Source organism: Ursus arctos, unplaced genomic scaffold (genome assembly GCF_023065955.2).
Source record: "Ursus arctos isolate Adak ecotype North America unplaced genomic scaffold, UrsArc2.0 scaffold_1, whole genome shotgun sequence".
Lineage (NCBI taxonomy): Eukaryota > Metazoa > Chordata > Mammalia > Carnivora > Ursidae > Ursus > Ursus arctos.
In genome coordinates this window covers 22,515,944-22,535,819 of record NW_026622763.1, presented here as the reverse complement: position 1 = coordinate 22,535,819, position 19,876 = coordinate 22,515,944, and the positions used below count along the sequence as shown (strand labels likewise).

Below are 19,876 nucleotides of genomic sequence, written 5' to 3'. Positions count from 1 at the left end.
GCATAACACATAAGGACACTCTGTATCTTTGGAAGCCACTTTTAAAAATCATCATTTGCAAACAACTAGAGCTGTATGTCCTGTTAGTTGCTGCAAGTTCAATTGTTTTCTTATTCCTTATGTAATACGTCATATACAAGACACAATAAGAAAAACAGAAGTCTATCTGCAAATAAATATTTCACTTTTTAAAAGGGGATTATTTCCAGAAATCTTATAAAGACTGTACTGGGGTTTTTAAAAATCAGCTTCAGTTAGCATGACAGTTTTTTAAGTACGGTTAATAACCTCATAAGGTAAGATTTTAAATTGTAGTAATATACAAACTGTGGTGAACTAAAAAGGGGTGAGACCAGTAGTCAAGAGACTACTCATTCAATTTGGCCAAACTGCAAAATATCTTTTTGTTTTTGTTTTGTTTTTTTAATCATTCCTTCCTTCCTTTAGTCACTCTCTCTTATTTACTGATCCACTGGGGAACCTACACTTAGTTAGACCCTGTGGAAACAAGGAAAGGATGACAGCCCCTGACTTCATAATTTAGACTAGATCTTGTAAGTCTCCCAGGGAAAAACCTTCTAAAATTTCAAATGTGCTTAAGAGAACAAACAAAAAAGCAAAACTTTGATCCATGTCTTTTTTGGTAAAAATTTCAAAAAGTTAAAACTAAATGTTGTTACCCAAATACGTGTTTGCGTGTGTGTCTGTGTGTGTGTATCTTTTTTTTTTTTTTTTTTTAGTTGGGGCGTGGAGCCCACATAGGGCTAAGAACTCATAATTCTGAGATTAAGACCTGAGCTGAGATCAAAAGTCAGACGCTTAACTGACTGAGCCACCCAGGTCCCCCTATAATATTTTTAAGCAGCACAAGCATGATTAAAGGAACAAGATTATCCAGATACACTTAATACCAAAGCATTACCTTTGAGTTCACTATAGTCTTTAAAAGGAAGTTTACTTAGGCATTAGCCTAAATTTTGAAAATTTTAGCAATGGATTAAAGGTGCTAGCAAAACCCTTTATCAGAAATTACCAATGCATAATTTGTTTTGTTTAAAACATGTGTGACACATGGCAATATACATGTTATAAATTTTTGATACAATTTAAAAATTTTAAAGTTAATTTATTTTATTTTTTATTTTTTTTTTTTTTTAAGATTTTATTTATTTATGTGACAGAGAGACAGCCAGCGAGAGAGGGAACACAGCAGGGGGAGTGGGAGAGGAAGAAGCAGGCTCACAGCGGAGGAGCCTGATGTGGGACTCGATCCCGGAACTCCAGGATCACGCCCTGAGCCGAAGGCAGACGCTTTAACGACTGCGCTACCCAGGCGCCCCGAAAGTTAATTTATTTAATTCAAGCACTAATTTGTAAGTTACACTACCATACCACACTTTTTTTACCCAACTCAGAGTAGTAAATTATCAAAATTAACAAATGATAATTTAATCTTATCCCTTCTTTAAGCACCAACACTTTTTTAATCTGCCCATCTTAATTTCCCCCTCTTCTGTAAAACTTTTACTAACCAATCGTAACATTTTTTCAGTAAAATGAATTATTCTCTAGCTACTCAAATACTTTTATAGCCAATGCCTCTTGCACAGAATTAATAATACTATCTCGTTGGATCCTCTAAATAACCCTGTGAAGTAGTTACTTCTATTTTACAGATAGTGAAACTGAAACACAGAAGCAATGTGATCTAAAATCATTCAGGTAAGAAACAACAACAAAAACAACCAGTCAGTCAAAAATTAAATCCAAGAGTTTTAGTTGATAATACAACAATTTTTCTAATCAAATATGCTAAACTCCTTGAGAGTACTATATTTTCACATTTATGTAACCATTGCTTCAAACAGAAGGCAGCAGATAGTAAGCAAAGACATACTGACTGGATTTGAAGTTAGCTACTGGAGAAGTATTACATATTTCCTAGGCAGGGTATAACTTATTGCCTCCTAAAAAGCAAAGTACCAAATATAATTTAGTATTACAGAATGATCCAGGGATTACCATCAGGGTTAAAAATCTGGTTTCTGATATTAGACTTAAGTTCAAATCCTAAAGCTGTGTAAGGTCTCTGGGCCTCAGTTTTCTTGTTTGTATAATTAATAACAATAATAATAATAATAATAATAATAATAAATGGTAATACCTCAACAAATGGAAAAATGAATGGTAATTACCTCAAATGACTGGTGTGTTGAGTGAGAATGTACAGAAAACACCTAGGATAGTGTCTGGTACACAGAAAGCACGCAATAAATTAGTTTAATGTGTATAAATATCAATATGAAACTCAAAGGTAGAAGTAGTTTACAAAACAGTAATACTTTCATGAACTCTTAAGAAGAGCAGAATGAAATTTCCCTAAATATGTATTTTCAGGTTCTATTTTTGTTTTTTCAATCTTTTATCACTGGGCTCTCCAACAAATATTATATCAACTATTAACTGTTGCTCCCACATTGCTTATCTCTAAAGGTTTCAGTTCCCTTTTAATGCAAGTAATGGTATAGCTGGAAAAAGATAAGACTGATGTCCAAATGTCTCTTAGGAATTATGTAACATTCAAGGGAACTTTCTGGAGTTGACCTATATCTTGACTGGGCTGTTGTTACACAGGTGAATACATTTGTTAAAACTCATTGAAATATAACTGAAAGACCTGTATATAAACAATGCAAATTTTTAAAAAATTAGGACTTACAATCCTTGAACAAGTCACTTTCCTTTTCTGGCCCTTAGCATTCTCATCTTCAGAAAGGGAGTCATTACTCACCCAGGAAGATTTTAGTGAGTATTAACAGATTTAGTGAGTGTACAGGAGAGAAGGTCTGAAAAGTACTTAGTTTCTGCAGTTAGTGGAATTAACCCTAGACGTTTTTCAAATTTACCTAAGTCCTAAAACATGTATCCAAAACAAAAGCTATTATTTCCCTTTTCCTACTTTCCCCCCAACTTCGTTTGATTCAAGTTTTTGCCCCCAGTGGTGTTTTGTTTACAAAGTCATAATGGAATCTTTGCTTTCATATTTCTCCTCCTGCTTGTTTAGCGAGGATCAAAAATTTTTCCCTTAAAGAAGTGAAGACTTCTTTACCCATCTCATGCAAAGTTAATCAATCAATCTGCTACAATTCCTTCCTCCAAGAGTTTAATGCTCCAATGACGAAACACAGTACCCATTGCCAGAGATTAGAATTTTAATAATTATCTAAAGATCTGAAAAATACACACCAATCTTGCAATGTCCTCTTGTCAATCTCTAAAAAATCAAGAACAGTCCCCCAAATATTTTAACTACCCTTAATAACCCATTAAGAAACTACCATCCATTGATTTATGTAAAGTTATATAATTTATTACCGGTATTATCCTTTCAAATATAAACATGTCTAATTAAAATTGGGTAATTAATTCCATTCTTTGAAAATACAATTGCGTTAAAGTAACAGTTCCTTTGCTAGTTTTCACATCATTTTTTGAAAGTGTCTAAGCAATGCTCTTTGTTCTAGAATTCCAGGGCACTGGAACACTTTTCACATTCATCTAGCATTTACTAAACAAACATTTATTAAGTACCTAAACAGGTCAGGCACTGAAGAAACATAAGGTCAGAGAGGTAAATACCTATCTAAAGCAGATAAAATAGAATTGCTAAAATTAGGTCCTTTCCTTATACCTGTGAAGAATCTAGAAAAGGGAGCTGGAAGTAGAGTTCTTCCAATCTCCCACTGCTCTTTCCAGACCACTTTTCTAACTTTCTGCCAAAACTGTATGACAACTGCATAAGTCCAATGTTATATTCTCTTACCCTCTTCTCCCTTCTATCATCTTCTCACCCCTCTTCCAGTTAGGCTCCTTTAGAGTGGAGGACTTTACCACTTTACCACTTGTCTCCATGTCTTCACAGTTCCTGCCATCATGTTGAATGGCTGCACTCCTGCTGACTTCCCATCTACCTGCATCAGAGTTCCCTCACCTTCCTAAAAGATCTCTCACCCACTTGAAATTTTAGCAATCTTTTTCAAAGATTCTTACTTGGAGCTTATTACCTACAATAGCTTAAGCCAACAATGAAAATTAAACCCATTTGTCACCAATTTAATTCCCCAATACTTACTCACAACACTTCATTAAGCCCTTCCCATTCTTTAGTCATTATGCTCGTTTTGGCCTCATTTCCTTCTTTATCAAACTGAAAACCCACAATGCCTCACTTCAAACACTCTCTAGCAAGCATGTTTCACATTTCACTCCTTTGCTCTTTTACTACAACCATTCTGTAAATCCTCTACTCCATGTCAGTCTAACCACCCACAGTCTGCTCCTTTATTTAGATTTCTGAGCATGTAAAAAATCTTTATAAGCAGAAGAGAGTGGATGCCTTCATTAAGTACATAGTTCTACTTTTAACTATTTGTTGTCAAAAGGGTTTGTTGCAAAATACATCTTACCAAATAATGAAACAATTAAATTAAATTAAATTAAATGAGAAATTAACTCCTCAGTTGTACTAGACTCATTTTAAGTGCCCAATAGACACAAGGTGCTAGTGGCTACCAAAATGGAAGTGGAGATTATAGAACACTGCCACCACTGCACAAAGCTTTATTAAACACTGATGCTCCACACATTCCACGGCAGGACTACTCAGTCACTATTTCGGCTCACATAGCCTGTAATTTCCCACTTTCTATTGCCATCCTTATGACTTCAATCGTGCAAGCTACAGCACCGACATGGAACAGGTTGGTACCTAAAGTAGTCAATAGGACAATGGCATCATACCTACCAAAAGGAGTTTGTTGCCCCTAGTCATATGCATTCCAGCCCACTTCTAATCATGGAAATCCCCATCCTGATACTGTCATTAAAGGAAGGTGTTGGTTATACCGTATGAGAAGGGTCAGAAAAAGAGAGGTATACTTAGCAGATTCCTTTCAGATTTTACCACCTGTTAAAGACAGAACTCATTATTACACATGTATCTCACATATCACTACACAAGACCGTGGCAGCAGCTGGAAGTAAAAATCTACCAAACCCACCCAGGCTTATTTTAACTCAACTATTAATAAATGGTATTTCATTAAAAATTAAATACTACAAATGCTGAATAAAACAATGATACTGGGACACAAGACATAAATTAGTACTATCTTAAGCAAAAGGATAAACCATCATCCTTGAAAAAGATAAGAGAAACTACACTTATTGGACCTTTCAGTTATTAAAATCTATGGAAAAAAATTGGCAAAATAGTATGCTTTAGAATTAAGGACAGTAGGAATCCATAGGTCTACATCATTACACCCCGCATGTACATCACCATTAAAATAACTTTATTTTCCTTAAAGAAAAATATTTTCTTGAAGAAAAACATTTCATATAGCTGCTTAGTTTACAGGAAAAAAAAGAAGAAAGAAAAGAAAGAAAACAAAATCAAAAGGGAAAGAGAAAGAAATAAAGCAAAATGATCCATGAAGAACAATGTGTCACAAGATCCTGAGTTTTAAGCCAGTCTTTTCTGAAATGATGTAGCACACGGTTAAACTGGACTTAATAAAAGGAGGTTATTGCCATCCACCTACCAGCCCTACCTCTCTCACCAAGGAAATGCTTTGCAAAATAAACTGAATCGTTTTTATACCTCATGGGAACACTTTAAGGACATGAATGCCATCTCAGCTCTTCTGATGAGCTAATAATTCCAAGATTCTTATGACTAGCAATAATCAGTAACTACTTTCGAATATGTACAGCACAGTATTTATCAAACAGCTGCTCTACCCAGGAAGAGTATTTTGCAGCAGTAAGAAATGAAGTCAGATATAAAAATGTTAAAAAGGTAAAACTATCGGGGCGCCTGGGTGGCACAGCGGATAAGCGTCTGCCTTCGGCTCAGGGCGTGATCCCGGCGTTGTGGGATTGAGCCCCACATCAGGCTCCTCTGCTGGGAGCCTGCTTCTTCCTCTCCCACTCCCCCCGCTTGTGTTCCCTCTCTCGCTGGCTGTCTCTATCTCTATCGAATAAATAAATAAAATCTTTAAAAAAAAAAAAGGTAAACCTATCTTATCTGCAGTTGTGAGTTCATATGTGTGTTTTAATAGAAAAAGTCAACAACCAATTAAGAATAAAAGGTACAGGAATGGCACTTCCCTACATAAATTCTAAGATGATCTACATTCATTGAGGAATGAGGAATAACCACAATCCTAACACTGAAAATGATACACAGGTAGAAATATTTTTTGCATCCCTGGTTTTCACTACACAATCTGACAATGAAAACTATATTAGCAATACTGTCTTCTGTTGACACAAGAAAAAACTCCATATATAACAAGAAATTAAATATAAAACAGCACCCAGCATGCTGTGGGCATATGGTAAAATTTTCTCAACTTTCAAGATCTGAAAATTGAGTAAGTCCTGCTGTGCAGACAATGTTTCCCTTATTTAAGAGGTAGCAGAACCTCACAAAAAAATGAACCTACACAACCTACAATCTGGGTAGACAGTCAAGTATGAGCAAGTGCATTCCAGCATTGTGTAATGAGAGCTTTGAGCCAATGCTGCAGACTCACTCAATAAACTAGCCTACAAAACTTTTCACCAGCTTGCAAAATCTTAAAACCTTCTCCACATTTAGCAATAGTTAGGCAGAAATGCACCATCTGTCAGAAAGTCAGTGAACTATACAGTGAAGCTATCATTTTCATGACATTCTCATTTTCCTTAAATTATACTTAAATTTGTTTTATACACTGCATCTGATCAAATGACAAGGCAGCCAGAATCATCTGATGGGTTATGTGAAAATAAACATGTCTCTATTCCACTTTTCTTTGGTGTGCACGTGGGAGGGGATGTGGGTATGAGTGGGTAAGGGAATCATGTTTATTTTGAAAACCTAGCCTATCCACAATGCAATACCACTTTACACCCACCAGAATGGCTAAACAAATGAGACAATATCACACAAATGTTGCAGAGTATGTGGGACAAATGGAACTCTCATTCACTACTGATGAAAGTATAAACTGATATAACCACTTTGGGAAACACTGGGTAATACATACTAAAATTGAATACAAGTGCACACCATGACCCAACAGTTGCACCACAAGGAACATACACTACAGAAACGTATACGTGCGCAGCAAAAACACAAGAATACTCTATAGGAGCATTACTCACTGCAGATCAAAACTGAAAACAACCTAGACGCTCATTAACAGTAGAGTAGATAATTTATAGTATATACAGTTATACAGTGGAACAGAATACTACAGAACAATGAGAATGAATAAGCTACTGCTACACATTACATGAATGGATCATATAAAAATAAATGTTTTGCAGGGGCACCTGGGTGGCTCAGCTGGTTAAACGTCTGACTTTTGATTTCAGCTCAGGTTATGATCTCAGGGCGGTGGGATCAAGCCCTGCATCAGGCTTCGCACTGGGCATGAAGCCTGCTTGAGATTTTCTCTCTTCCTCTCTCCACCATACCCCTGCACGCACATACACACTTTCTCTCAAAAAGAAAAAGAAATAAATAATAAAAATAGAAATACATAAATGTTTGGGGTAAGAAGCCAGACACATGGGTGTACATACTGTATGATGCAGTATGCATATCTTCAAATGTGTATTACACTTTAATAAAAAATTTACCTAAAAAAACCAAATAAATATTTAATAAATAAATAAGCAGCTTGATGCCTAGATGTCTGTAATTAAAATCCTGTTCCCAGTGCCATGTTCCTTCCAGTCTAAAATTGGGACAGAACGCTCTTTTGAATCTTCCCTCGTGCTAATTAAAAAAAAAAATTTTATATTAAAACAAAGAAGGCTGTATTAAGGTTATAGAATGCAAGAGTCCAATCCTTTTTAGGAGAAAACACTAAAAATTTTTGAAAAAAATTTTTGAAAAAAAATTTTAACACTAAAGCTCTCCCCCTCCACCACTACACCTTGATCATTCAGACTTTCACCTCCCCTCCATCAGTGAAGGGTTCACTCTTTTGCCAATCATTTAGAAGAAACATTTGAAAAATAGTAACCTACACTAGCAGGGTAGTTATGAGGATTAACACAAAGAGTGCATATACAATTTGCAGCACTGTGCCTAAGCACTCAATGACTAGGCAGTATTAATATATCCCAAATAATGAGACTTCCAGGTCAAGGTCTATTTCCAATTCATCGGTGTAAACACAGAACCTGATATTTAACAGCTGATCAATAACCACTTATGGAATAAATGAATGATGTGAGCTCAAAACAGAAAAACAAAGCATAAGTGAGAATGTTGAAAAAATCAAGAAGTTCAAAGGAAGGTCTTAACCTGTTATTAAAGTATATGACAAGATTTTAAATCTCAAATGAACCAAAAAATCATGAATATATAAAACCATCAAAATAAACTAAAACTGCCTCAGTATTATTTTTCCTCCATATACTTCACAATGTAGAAGTAGGATGTTTTAACTAAAATTAAAACATTGTTCTGTAATTTGAAACTCTTATTTCTGAATGAATTCCTTATGAGGTTGACAGGAATCATAAGTATATCACAGGTTATTTTCAAGACATCCATCATAGCATGTCAATACTCTAACTATGTCATGACACAGATGAAAGAAAAGCAGATTTCAGCTGAATCTTTATACAGTATTATTTTTATGAAAATAAAAATGCAACTTAGATATCAAAGTTGTCAAGAATGCTCTCTCACATTAATTTAAAAGACAAATAGAAAAATTAAAAAAAAAAAAAAAGACAAATCAACAAAATACTTAACTCTTCACTGGGTGCCCAAAATACCAATGATGCATTTGATAAGGCCCCTTGTCCCTCCCTTTTAAACACATCATTTACTTACATATCTTAGATCAGAAATAGCAATATTGTTCTTAATTAACCAACATTTACACAAAGCATTTATGTATAAAGCACAATTCTAAATGTAAATATAACTCATTTAGTTCTTATATAACAAACTCTTTCAAGGTAAGTACTGTTACCATTTCCATTTTACAGATGAGAATGTTGAGACAGAGATGCTAAGTAACTGCTTAAATTCACAAAGCTGTTAAACAGCAGTCTGGTTACATGCTCTTAATCTCTGTGCCATGCTGCTTAGAGAGCTCTGAGTAGAATTTTAGAATTCAGAAAACTCTAAGGTAAAGCAGGATAAATTTTCACTTCATGCTGGGAGGTTAGTTATTTTGGGGAATTTGGGTGATAACCATAAAACGAGGTAGCATTAATACCACATTTCATTAATTCTAAGATACTCATTTTCTCCCATATTTTAACATTTCTAAAATCGATGGCGTTTTACAATTGTAATTGATAGTGTTTTCTCTCTTTAGGGTACATAAAATAATGGTGCATCTGATAACTGTAGGCAAGTACATTTCAAAAAATAATTGTATTATCTATACCTAATGGTGTAAAATATCTAACACAGTTGACATAGCGTCTGGTACAAGCACTTTAAAAAGGGCAATTCTTCCCTGTAAACCATAACGATCTATGAGAAAAGTCTATGAAAATACCTTTACACTACTGTCAGTTTCTCAGATCCATGTTCAAATAAACTTGGTTATACACTTTGCAAGGAAGAAATACTGGTTTAATTATACAATTTCTTTATGAAATTTTCATTGATAGGGACTTGGGGGGGGGAAGCAGACAGACAAAGTAACAGTGAAAATAAGACACCTGAGAAAATAAAAATCATCAAGAATAAAGCATAAATCAGGATACTACCAAATACCACTCGCTTCAAGCTAGTTCTCAAATGCCACTGATAAAATGCTCACATAAAAAAGGTATTTTCAAGTTTTAAAAAATACACTTTAGGGGCATCTGGGTGGCTTAGTAAGTTAAGTGTCTGACTGGATTTCGGCTCAGGTCATGATTTCAAGGTCGTGAGATCGAGCCCTGCGACAGGCTCCACACTGGGCATGGAGCCTGCTTAAGACTCTCTCTCTTCCTTTCCCTCTCCCCCACTCATGCTCTCTCTCTCCAAATAATAATAATAATAATAATAAATACACTTTGAATGCAATCAGAAATGACCATTCTGCTTAGTGTGTGCCCACTTGAGGTCTAACAAAACTGGACATATAAAACTTGAAGCTCAACTGCCATGTTGAATAACTAAAAAAAGTAAACTGGTCCTAAGAATCGCCACCAAAAATTTTAATTAAATCAAATTCAATTAATTTAAGTATTTAGTAGCTTCTTGTGTTGATATTTGCCCTGACAACTTCAGAATGAATTTATATTCAATGTTTTTTTGTGTGTTTGTTTTTGACTTCCAGGATGAAAACTATTTACCTTTCAGGGGAATTTCCCACTAAAACATCAAAAACTGTATCCAAATTACAACCGAAAAAAACGCCTTGCATCAACTGCAGTTAAAGTCACGTAATTACCTTGGGGGGAGAGGGTGGTGGAAGAAGTACAAATACATTTATACACAATAAAAAAAACTGTTAAATTTGCTTCAAAAAACATATCCAGACAGGAAACAATGGTTTCTTCTTTGCTAACAAATCTCAAGTAGTATTTTAAAAGCATCATACTACTTTTCAGTCATATTACAACCTTTGAGATCTTGCAATACTTAATAGTAGAGTAAAGCGCCTTTTTAAACTGTCATTCCTAATTATTTATTCCCATATCCAATAAAGAATGAAAGCAAATACAACTTCAAAGGAGTATTTTCTAAGCATGTTCATACTGCACAGATGAATTACTTCCATCATGCATTTGCTCTCGGTGCATAAACATGGACTGAGGTAACACAATTTTAAATTTGTAGATAAATTTCTTTTAATCTGCTTTCACCTATGTAAAGTTTTGTTTCACATACAGTAGTTACAGAACACATTCAAAATATAAATTATTCTGCCCTCCTTTAGAACATGTAGGTAAGTCTGAAAAACACCAGAGCTCTATATGCATAAAAATAAAAGACCTGAAAAAGCATGCCTCTAAGAACCATAGTAACGTATGAAAAATATACAGTTGTTACACAAGAGTTCAGCAAGATTTAAGGAACTAAAAACCAGGGAGAAGGCAAGAGCAAGATATTAAAGGACAAGAAAAAAACTTTAAGAGTTACAATTTTCTTTGTACAAAATTTAAGGGAGATTAACCTGGCAGATCAGAATAACAACATTTCTACAGTAACTCAATGAATTCAGAAGCAAATTTTGATAAAGCCCATTCCCCTTTTATTTTAAAGCAGATGAATTCTGGAACCTTTACAGTTTTAAAATTTTGAAATCCATTTAACTTCTTTATCCCTTTTAACACACTATTTTCTATGAGCCTTTGATCTTGCCAATAAGGTTTTGCCAACTACAGTATTCTTCAGAGAGTAATTCCTGCAGATGAACTATGTTCTACTATGGTGCAAGAGGGTAAATCTAGGGACATTTAGACAACTATTTAAAATAGTGTTTATGGTATCAGGGGCCTGTTTTTATTCTACGGAGTCCAAAAGCACCATCATTAACCATATACCTTAAGTTTAGTAGTAAACTCTAAGCAATCTTTACCAAGGCCTTCATTTTCAACTCTCCAAGTTTGAGAAAAAGTTGTATGTATTAAATTTCTCCCGTAAAAAAATCACCAAAGCAGGGATGCCTGGGTGGCTCAGTCGGCTAAGCAGCACCCGGCTAAGCAGCACCCTTCGGCTCAGGTCATGATCCCAGGGTCTTAGGACTGAGATCCATATCAGGCTCCTTGCTCAGCGGGGAGCCTGCTTCTCCTCTGCCTGCCTCTCCCCCTGCTTGTGTGTGTGCTCTCTGGCAAATTTTTAAAAAATCACCAAAGCATAACTGATAAAATTAAGTTATGCTATCAATTACATAATGATTCTATAAGTATGGGTGTAATATATAAAACATAAAGCTAACCAATAACAATAAAAAAGCACCTTGAACAATAAATGCTCAACAAAGATAATCTTTAAGTTTTGAAAATATTCAGCAGGTATCTCCATGTTCGGTGCCTTTACATGGGTAGTGATATAAATCAAAATGGCAAACAGAAACAGGTACACAACTTCAAGAGAAAAACCTTTGAATGGCACAGCCAACCTCTCCAACCTAACATGCACATGCTAGAGTCCCAATTCCTCACCTTTGCCTTTGAATGCTTTCAAAATAGCTACAGTATCATGTCTTTAAACTCCTCCATCACTGCACTGCACTGCCTCTCCACTTACCTTTCAGATACTGCTCAAATGTCATTTTCCATAGGAAGCCTTCCCTGATGCCTCTTCTCTGTGCTTCCAAGGCAACCTGAATAAGCTGCAATGATGGCACTAATCACACTGTAACAATATTTAATTGTCCAATGCCCCTAGTCTCTGAAATTTAATCACATTTCTAGAAGTTTAGTATTCAATACTTGATAAATAGTACTCAAAAAACATTCCGTTTGAGTATGTTCTGATGAATGAGTTGTAGAAAGAATCTGAGACGCTTATAGAACATCTAGATGGTGATAAATAGAAACACGGGTCTAAACTGAAGGAGGATGGCTCATGCTACAGATGATAATTTTATCTTAAATTTAGGATTGTTGCTTTGGCAGGTTAAAACAAAATTCATCATCAACTAGTTTATGGATAGGCTACTGAGAAATACAAAATTTTCATGTTGTGGGTAGCTCAGCAGGGTAGTGTCCGACTCTTGATTTCAACTCAGGTCATGATCTCAGGGTCATGAAATGGAGCCTGGTGTCAGGCTCCATGCTGGCTGGGCATGGAGCCTGCTTAAGATACTTTCTCCGTCTTCTTCTGCCACGCCCCCCCCAAGAAATAAATGAATAATAAAATTTTCTTCATGTTGCTCAATCCAAAGAGTACTTTTTAGTTTCCAATTTAATTGAGTTCTCAGCTTCATTCAACATAGTTGACATAGTTAATTACCCACGACTTTTTCAAAAAGTATTGCCTTGGCTTCAATGATGTCAAGGAAAATTTCTTCCTAACTCCAGCTACACCTTCTCAGTCTCCTATGCTACATTTCTTTTTCCCAATGTTTAAATGTTGAAAATTCACAGGGGATTATTATATCCCTTTACCCTCTCTCCCTGGGCAATGGCATCCCCCACCTCCCACAGTAAGATACCAATAACAAGCCATATACTGAGGATTCCCAACTGAATTATGATCAATACTCTCTTCACTTTCCAGAAACTAACAAACAAAACGCTGCTCCTCTCCCCAGTATTTCCTATGTTAGGCACAAGAACCACCAACCCTGGAAACCTGCCTTCTCCTCTTTCTAGACCCCCTACTCTAACTCATCACCAAATCCTATCAATTTAACTTCCCCCCAACAGCTACTTTCTATTGCTGCCATCCTGGATCAAGATTCCATCATCTCCTGCCTAAATTACTATAATAGCTGAACTCAATTCTACTACTCAGAGGTGTGGTCTGTAGACCAACAGTCACCCATGAACTACTGTTACTGGTCTGAGACAAGGTAAATACAGAAACTGAAAGAAGTGTTTAGAAATTTTTACAGCAGTTTGACAACTGCCACAACATCCATTTTATTCTGTGTCACTCAAGTACCAGTACAGATTAGAAACCAAACCAAACGAAACAAACCAAAACAGGTCCTTCTCCACAGATAAGTTTGAGAAGCACTGGCCTAACTGTTCTCCCTGCATTTACACTTGCCTTTCTCCAATGTGTCCTCCGCAGAGCAGTCAAGTGATATTTTTAAAGTAAAAATGTAAGTAACTTACTCGGCTTTTTAACATTATCCGTGGCTTCCCATCGCCAGGATTTAAGCACAAAATGCTTAGCAATGACTGGACATTGTGATCTGCTCTGGTCTCATTTTGCATCAACCAGCTTCATGTGCTAAGGTCCAACCCCTATAGGGCTTTTCAGTTCTAGAAAGCTGAAACTGCCAACATCACTTGGGTAACTTCAGTTAATCCTTCAGATTTAGCCTAAAAGTCATCTCTTCAGAAAAGCATTCCTTGTTACATTAGTAGGCTTTTATTGCTTAAAATAATTTTCCTTTGTTGCAATAACCATAATTGTAATTATCATTTTGTAATCAGCTATTTAGTTTCTTTTTCCAAAAGTTTTCCCTTCATGAATACAGGTACATTCCTTTCATTAACATACATCACCAGAGTCTAGCACAGTGTCTGGCACGTATCAGTTCTTTAGTAAACTTTTGGTTAAGTGAATAAATCTACGTCAGGAAATATAATGGTGAGCAGGACCACCAAAATGCAAATGAGTCATATATAAGACTTTGGATAAGTCTGTTTACCCTGTGCTTTACAAAAGTTACATCTCCTTTACTTCCCTGAACAACCTAAAAAGACAGGGAAACCTCACTGTCAAAATTAATTTTTTTTTCCTTCCCTGGAAAGGTGAAGAACTTTGTCTAAAGTAACCAACAAGGAACTGGAAGATCTGAGAGGCAACAAAAGGTAATATACTACAACAATATCATCGGGTTCCACTGCTTACAAAGCTGTGTGATTTTGTGGAAGTTAAATAATTTTAGTTTCCTTATTGAAACAGAGATATAATAAAGCCTTCTTCAAGGGATTGCTATGAGGATTAAACAAGATATTGCATTATTTGAAACAGTGCCTAGCACAGTGTTTTGTAAGTGTTAGTGATTACCATTATCTTTAATATTACCAGTATGCTTACAAAATAATTTTATCTGCCTACTTGCTTATTGTCTATCAGTGCCACACTAAAATAAATTACAAAAAAGCAGAGTCCATATTATTATTCTCTGAATGAGCTTTTCTCCGCCAGGGTTCTGTAAGAATTAAGCCCTACAGAAACTAAGTTAAGTGATTATTCCCTCAGTTCTCTCTCTCAAGGTACATAGCTGGTACCATTTTAGGCACATAGGAGAGGAGTTAATTCATTATATACCTTGGATGCCTTAGAGCATTAGGGCTTGATATTCACTAGAACTCTTGGTTCAGAAGGGCTGCTCTTGTGTATCCTCAATGGCTGGCATGAAGTAAGTGCTCATTAAATATTTTTATAAAGAATGAATATGTACAAAACCAAAGGAAGAGTGCTCAGCACAGAGTAGATGCTAAGTGTCAATTTCATTCCACCCCTTCAAAGTTCCCATAAACTTCCAAAGTCCTTTTCTAGGTGAAGTCATTTTTCTTGAATCAGGGCTTATATTATTCAAAGCCAAAAATGCAGAATACAGACAGCAGGAAAACCAAGAGACAAAGAAACCAGTGTTGGGTGAAACTATGTGAAAGATAGGTAGAACTTGGATATGTCGGGAAAAGAGCAGAGGTTATTTTAGGCCAGGAAACACCATAAGCAAAGTCACTGTCACTCAAAGTTTGGAGTACATTCCACTGGACATAAAATATGATTTTAAGCTATACGTGGGTAATAACTTTATTTTGATAGTGTATATGTCACTATTTTTAACAGTACTAAACTAAACAGTACCTATTTGGATTTTAATTGAGTTGTTACAAAAAAGTATCAGGAAAATAATAATGCACAGGAGGTAAGCAAATGTGACAAAAACTGTCAGGGTTTTAAAGAGTGAGAAAAATCTGGGAAACATCAAGGCATGGCTGTGTTAATAAATAATGTGTTAAGAGAGAAAAGCCACTTGTCTTTTGAATGAAGCCAAACTCTTGAGTATCAATCCATCATAAAGGACTGATAGGTGTGAACAATCAGTTATCAGTATTTAATCTGCAGTATACTAAAATTCTTACTAGTAAAACCCTCATTTTCCACTATGATAAATTTGCTACATATTTCATTTATTCTCAAAACAGATATAACATTTTAAAGACACCTGAAGCTGGGACTGACCTGCTTGTAGCCTAGTAACTTACCCTTAAATAGGGAGCTAAAACTCTGTATTTTTCACACTAAAAAGTATTAATTTATACAGTAACAAAATATGAATCATAACTACATCAAAAAAGGTGTTAAATGAAAAAAAAGCAAAAAGCAGCCTTCTATTCCCACTTTCCTTCCTCAAAATTAAACCTACCAATGGCCAAAAGAAGTCAAGCTAAGAGATGATGATAAAGAACATTTACTGAACGCTTACCAGGTGCCAGGAACTGTTGTATTTTACCTGCAATAAGTTATGCAATTATCACCACCATCTTATCAAGTATATCACTATCCCCATTTTAGAGTTGTAAGAATACTGAGGCATAGAGAGATTAAATAACTTGCCCAAGGCCAGAACTGGTGGATGGCAAAGCAGGGGTTTAGATCCTGGCAGTTTAGCTACATCTGAGCTCTTAACCACCTGGCACCATTTCTCCCAAGAATAACAGAATAATTTGAAATATTCCAGCTTTCCCATTATGGCAGCAGAGATGTAATTTTCCAAGATATAAACCTTTTATTAAATTTCCTAAGAAACAGTGGATTCAGCTGCAAGGAAAAACTGGGAAGACAAGTATTACAATGGAAGAATCTAGGCCCAGGATTATTCAAGTATAGACAAAGCATCAAAAGCCTCAAAACTATGGCTAAATGACACAATTCACAGAGAAAGAGGCCAAAAGTTAGGATAAACAAAAGGTAAATCTTATTTCTACTGGATCTACTGCTCTGAGGAAGAAAACTCCACGATCCTCTCCCCTTTATTCAAGTACACACGGACTGGAGAGGAAGAGGAGTTAGGAGAAAGGACAGCACAAGGGAATAAAAGGGGAAAGTGAACATTTGGACCCTGAACCGCAGAGCTAGTTTTGATTTTACCTGGTGAACGTGAAAGAATATGTGAGCGGGCAATGTGTGCTCGGAGGTAGAGAGGTAGGTTGAGGGCATGAACACCACAGTAAACACTAAGTGGTCTGGCCGGAGAGCAGAGAATTCACCCTAAAATGGGCTTATAGGGATAACTTCACACATACATATGTTTGCGATGGGAGGTATGAATGGGGACGCTGGGGTGCGGGGGGGAAGGGGCTTCCCTCTTTGGGCAGGACTCCGGGAGGGAAAGAAAACAGACTAGGTATAAAGGGGAGGGCGTGGAGATATACAGGTATAAAGAAGGGAGACCGAAGAAGGAAAAGGGGCGAGGCTTGTGGAGGAAAATCTGGGGGCTCCTGGTAGGCGGAGGCTGGGAAATCGATAAGGGGGGGGCATCTACAGGAGCAAGCAGAGACTGGCGAGGGGAAGACGGGCCGGGGGGCGGAGGGTGGGGCTGAGAGGCGGGGGCGGAAAGCAGCCCTGAGAAAGGGAAAGCACGCCGCAGGAACAGGGGTCCCGAGCCAGGAGGAATGGGGGCGCAGTGAGTGAGGAGGAGACCGCCCCGCTCCAGCGCAGGCGAGCTGGAAGGGCTGGGGGTTGGAGGAGCAAGGACCAAGATGCGGCGGAGACCTCGGAGGGGGAGGGGCACCTACCAGGACGTGCGGGGCGGCGGCTGGCAGTCCCGGCAGCGGCTCCTCTCCCGCTGAGGCGGCGGCTGCGGCGGCCGCGGCGGCGGAGGTGATGGCGGCAAGTCCCTGTGGCGGCCGCCTCCACCGAGCCGCATCCCTCCTCCCCGGCCCGCCCTCCTTCCCTATCTCCCGCTCCTAAACTTCTTCCCCGGGATAAACAAACCCGCCGCCAGGGGCGGCTGCCTCCGCTGCTCCCGCCCCCGCGCAGCTCCCCCTTCCCGGCCCCGGGCCCGTCCGGGCTCCGGCTTCCGAGTTGCGACTCCAGCCCCAGCCCCAGCCAGCGAGGGCGCGTGCGCGCGGCGGCGGCGTGGACTCGCAAGGCTCTTCCTCCCTCCCTCCCGCGCCGGGCACTTCCGGGCCCGCCCGGATCCGCCGCCGGGTTTTGGAAAGCGCCGCCGCCGCTTGCGCCAGGTACTGGGCTCTCAGCCGGGCGCGTCAGCGGCGCTTACCTCGGTGGAGAGACGAGGAGTTCCCTCGTCTTGCGGGACTTCCCTTCGACCCAACATAAAACTTTCCTTGCCTAAAAAGCCCGCTGATAACGCCTCTTAAAATGATAGACGTAGAGTGCGAAAGGCGGCAGCCGTTTCGGTATAATTTCCTTGGGGCTGTACCAGAGTAGAAAGCCAAGACGCAACTTTTACCGAGCCCCTGTTGCGAGCTCATAACTATGTGAACTGCTAAAACAAGAACAGTAATATACAGTCTCCAGTGAGAAATAAAGACAACTCCGGATAGGCAGATGAAGTGCCACATTGGAACGGTTGGAGATGAGTCTCAAAGGGAAGTCTCAGGCCTGGGAAAGGAGGGGTCCGCCTAAAGGCAGCTGAGGTTGCTTGCAAAGCACAGAAGAACAGGTGGCATCCCATGACTAAACGTCCGTAAATAATGCTATATCTAAGCAAATGTCTGAAGACATGAGGAGACTTCCTCATGGAATTTAAAGAAAGGTGACAACGAACAGAACACTTTTCAGGACTGGTGAGAGAAAACTTGCTCTAGCTGCCAAGAATATACTCATTTTAGAGTTTTGAGGGACCAGTGCAGGCACGAATATCATTTTAAAACCCCCCAGTTCCTTTAACTTTTTTTTAAACTGCGCATCAGTCAACTGCTTGTCTGCTTTCTCAAGAAAAGGAAAGAAAGGTGGAAGAAAAACATTTATTATTTTACTATGTGTTGAGCAGTGTAAGCACAGACTTGTATGATCTTTTTAAATCCTCTCAACTTCACAGTTTCATGGTAGAAATGATTCCCATCTTACAGATAAAGCAACTGAGGATTCGAAATAATAAGTAACTCATTCAAGGGTGAATGGAGTTTGAATACCGGAAAAGCAGATCTCCCTCACTTCAAATTAATACTACTTTGTATTATTCATGTATTTAACGCACAAAACATGTGAGGAATACAACCAGCGCCAGAGTTTCAGAAAAAAGGTAAGATAGCATAACTATAAAGTTCAAAATTGCCTTAGCCAAGGGTTAAAAAGCAAAAGTGGAAGTGAGCATTAGTGTACTAGGGATTGGTGGGGAAAGGAAATATCAGTCCAAAATTTCGTGTTCTCCAAACGTAAAGTTAAAACTATTTGCTGTACTCATTGTAGGTCTGTGTTAACTTTATGATATGTGACAGAAACAGTGAAAATTGTGTATAATTTCTGCTCAGGCCTTTAGCTCTTTCAACCCCTTAAATTACATCACACCCTGTCTTCTATTGCTCAGTCTTTGTTAGGTACTGATAACATGTAATAAGCTCAAGCAATCATTATAATAAATCCTTGAAGTAGATTTTCGATTGGGAATTAAGGAATGAGTGGTACTTAGGTGACCTTTGACACTTGACTGGATTCCAGTTGGGGGTGGTTCTACCACAAGAATGTCAAATAGCTCTTCAGGGTATTCTCATAGAGTCCTTTCCTTAGGCTTGATCTCCTTGTAGTGTTAGGACATACCATTCTTTTTCTTGGTGACTTTATCCACTGATAAAGTAACAGTAAAGAGTAAGGGTAAGTATGGCTTATAACTAAATATTAATAAAATAATAAACTAATATAATAAAACTGTGATGGTTTGGCAAGGTAAAAGATGACTCAGTGGTCAATAAGCTTGGATCAAAGCTTGGTGCTACAATACCAATACCCTAAAGAACTACCTTTGTTGATTTGATTTCGAACTTACTGGATATCTATTGGAAAACTAGACTATTATAGGCTATAGTTTATTGCTGCCATAAGTGATTTTTATAAATATATAAATAACAGCTTTATCACTGGTATTGGGCAAAGTGTGCTTCCACCAGTCATTTATCAGGTTTGCATTGCTCAAGGCAATACAAGGTGTTCCGACTCCTTCAGACACTTAGGGTGTTCCAACTCCTTAGAGATCAA

General features: G+C 37.8%; 1 protein-coding gene across 1 annotated transcript in view; it reads right to left on the bottom strand.

Annotated features, from left to right (window-relative positions):
* SPOPL (speckle type BTB/POZ protein like) overlaps positions 1-17,721 on the bottom strand; it is a 68,626-nt gene extending 50,905 nt beyond the window's left edge. The window contains exon 1 of the mRNA XM_026510062.4: positions 17,455-17,721. The gene's annotated coding sequence lies outside the window, so the exon portion shown is untranslated. The remainder of the gene's footprint in view (positions 1-17,454) is intronic.
* Positions 17,722-19,876: the final 2,155 nt, after the last annotated feature.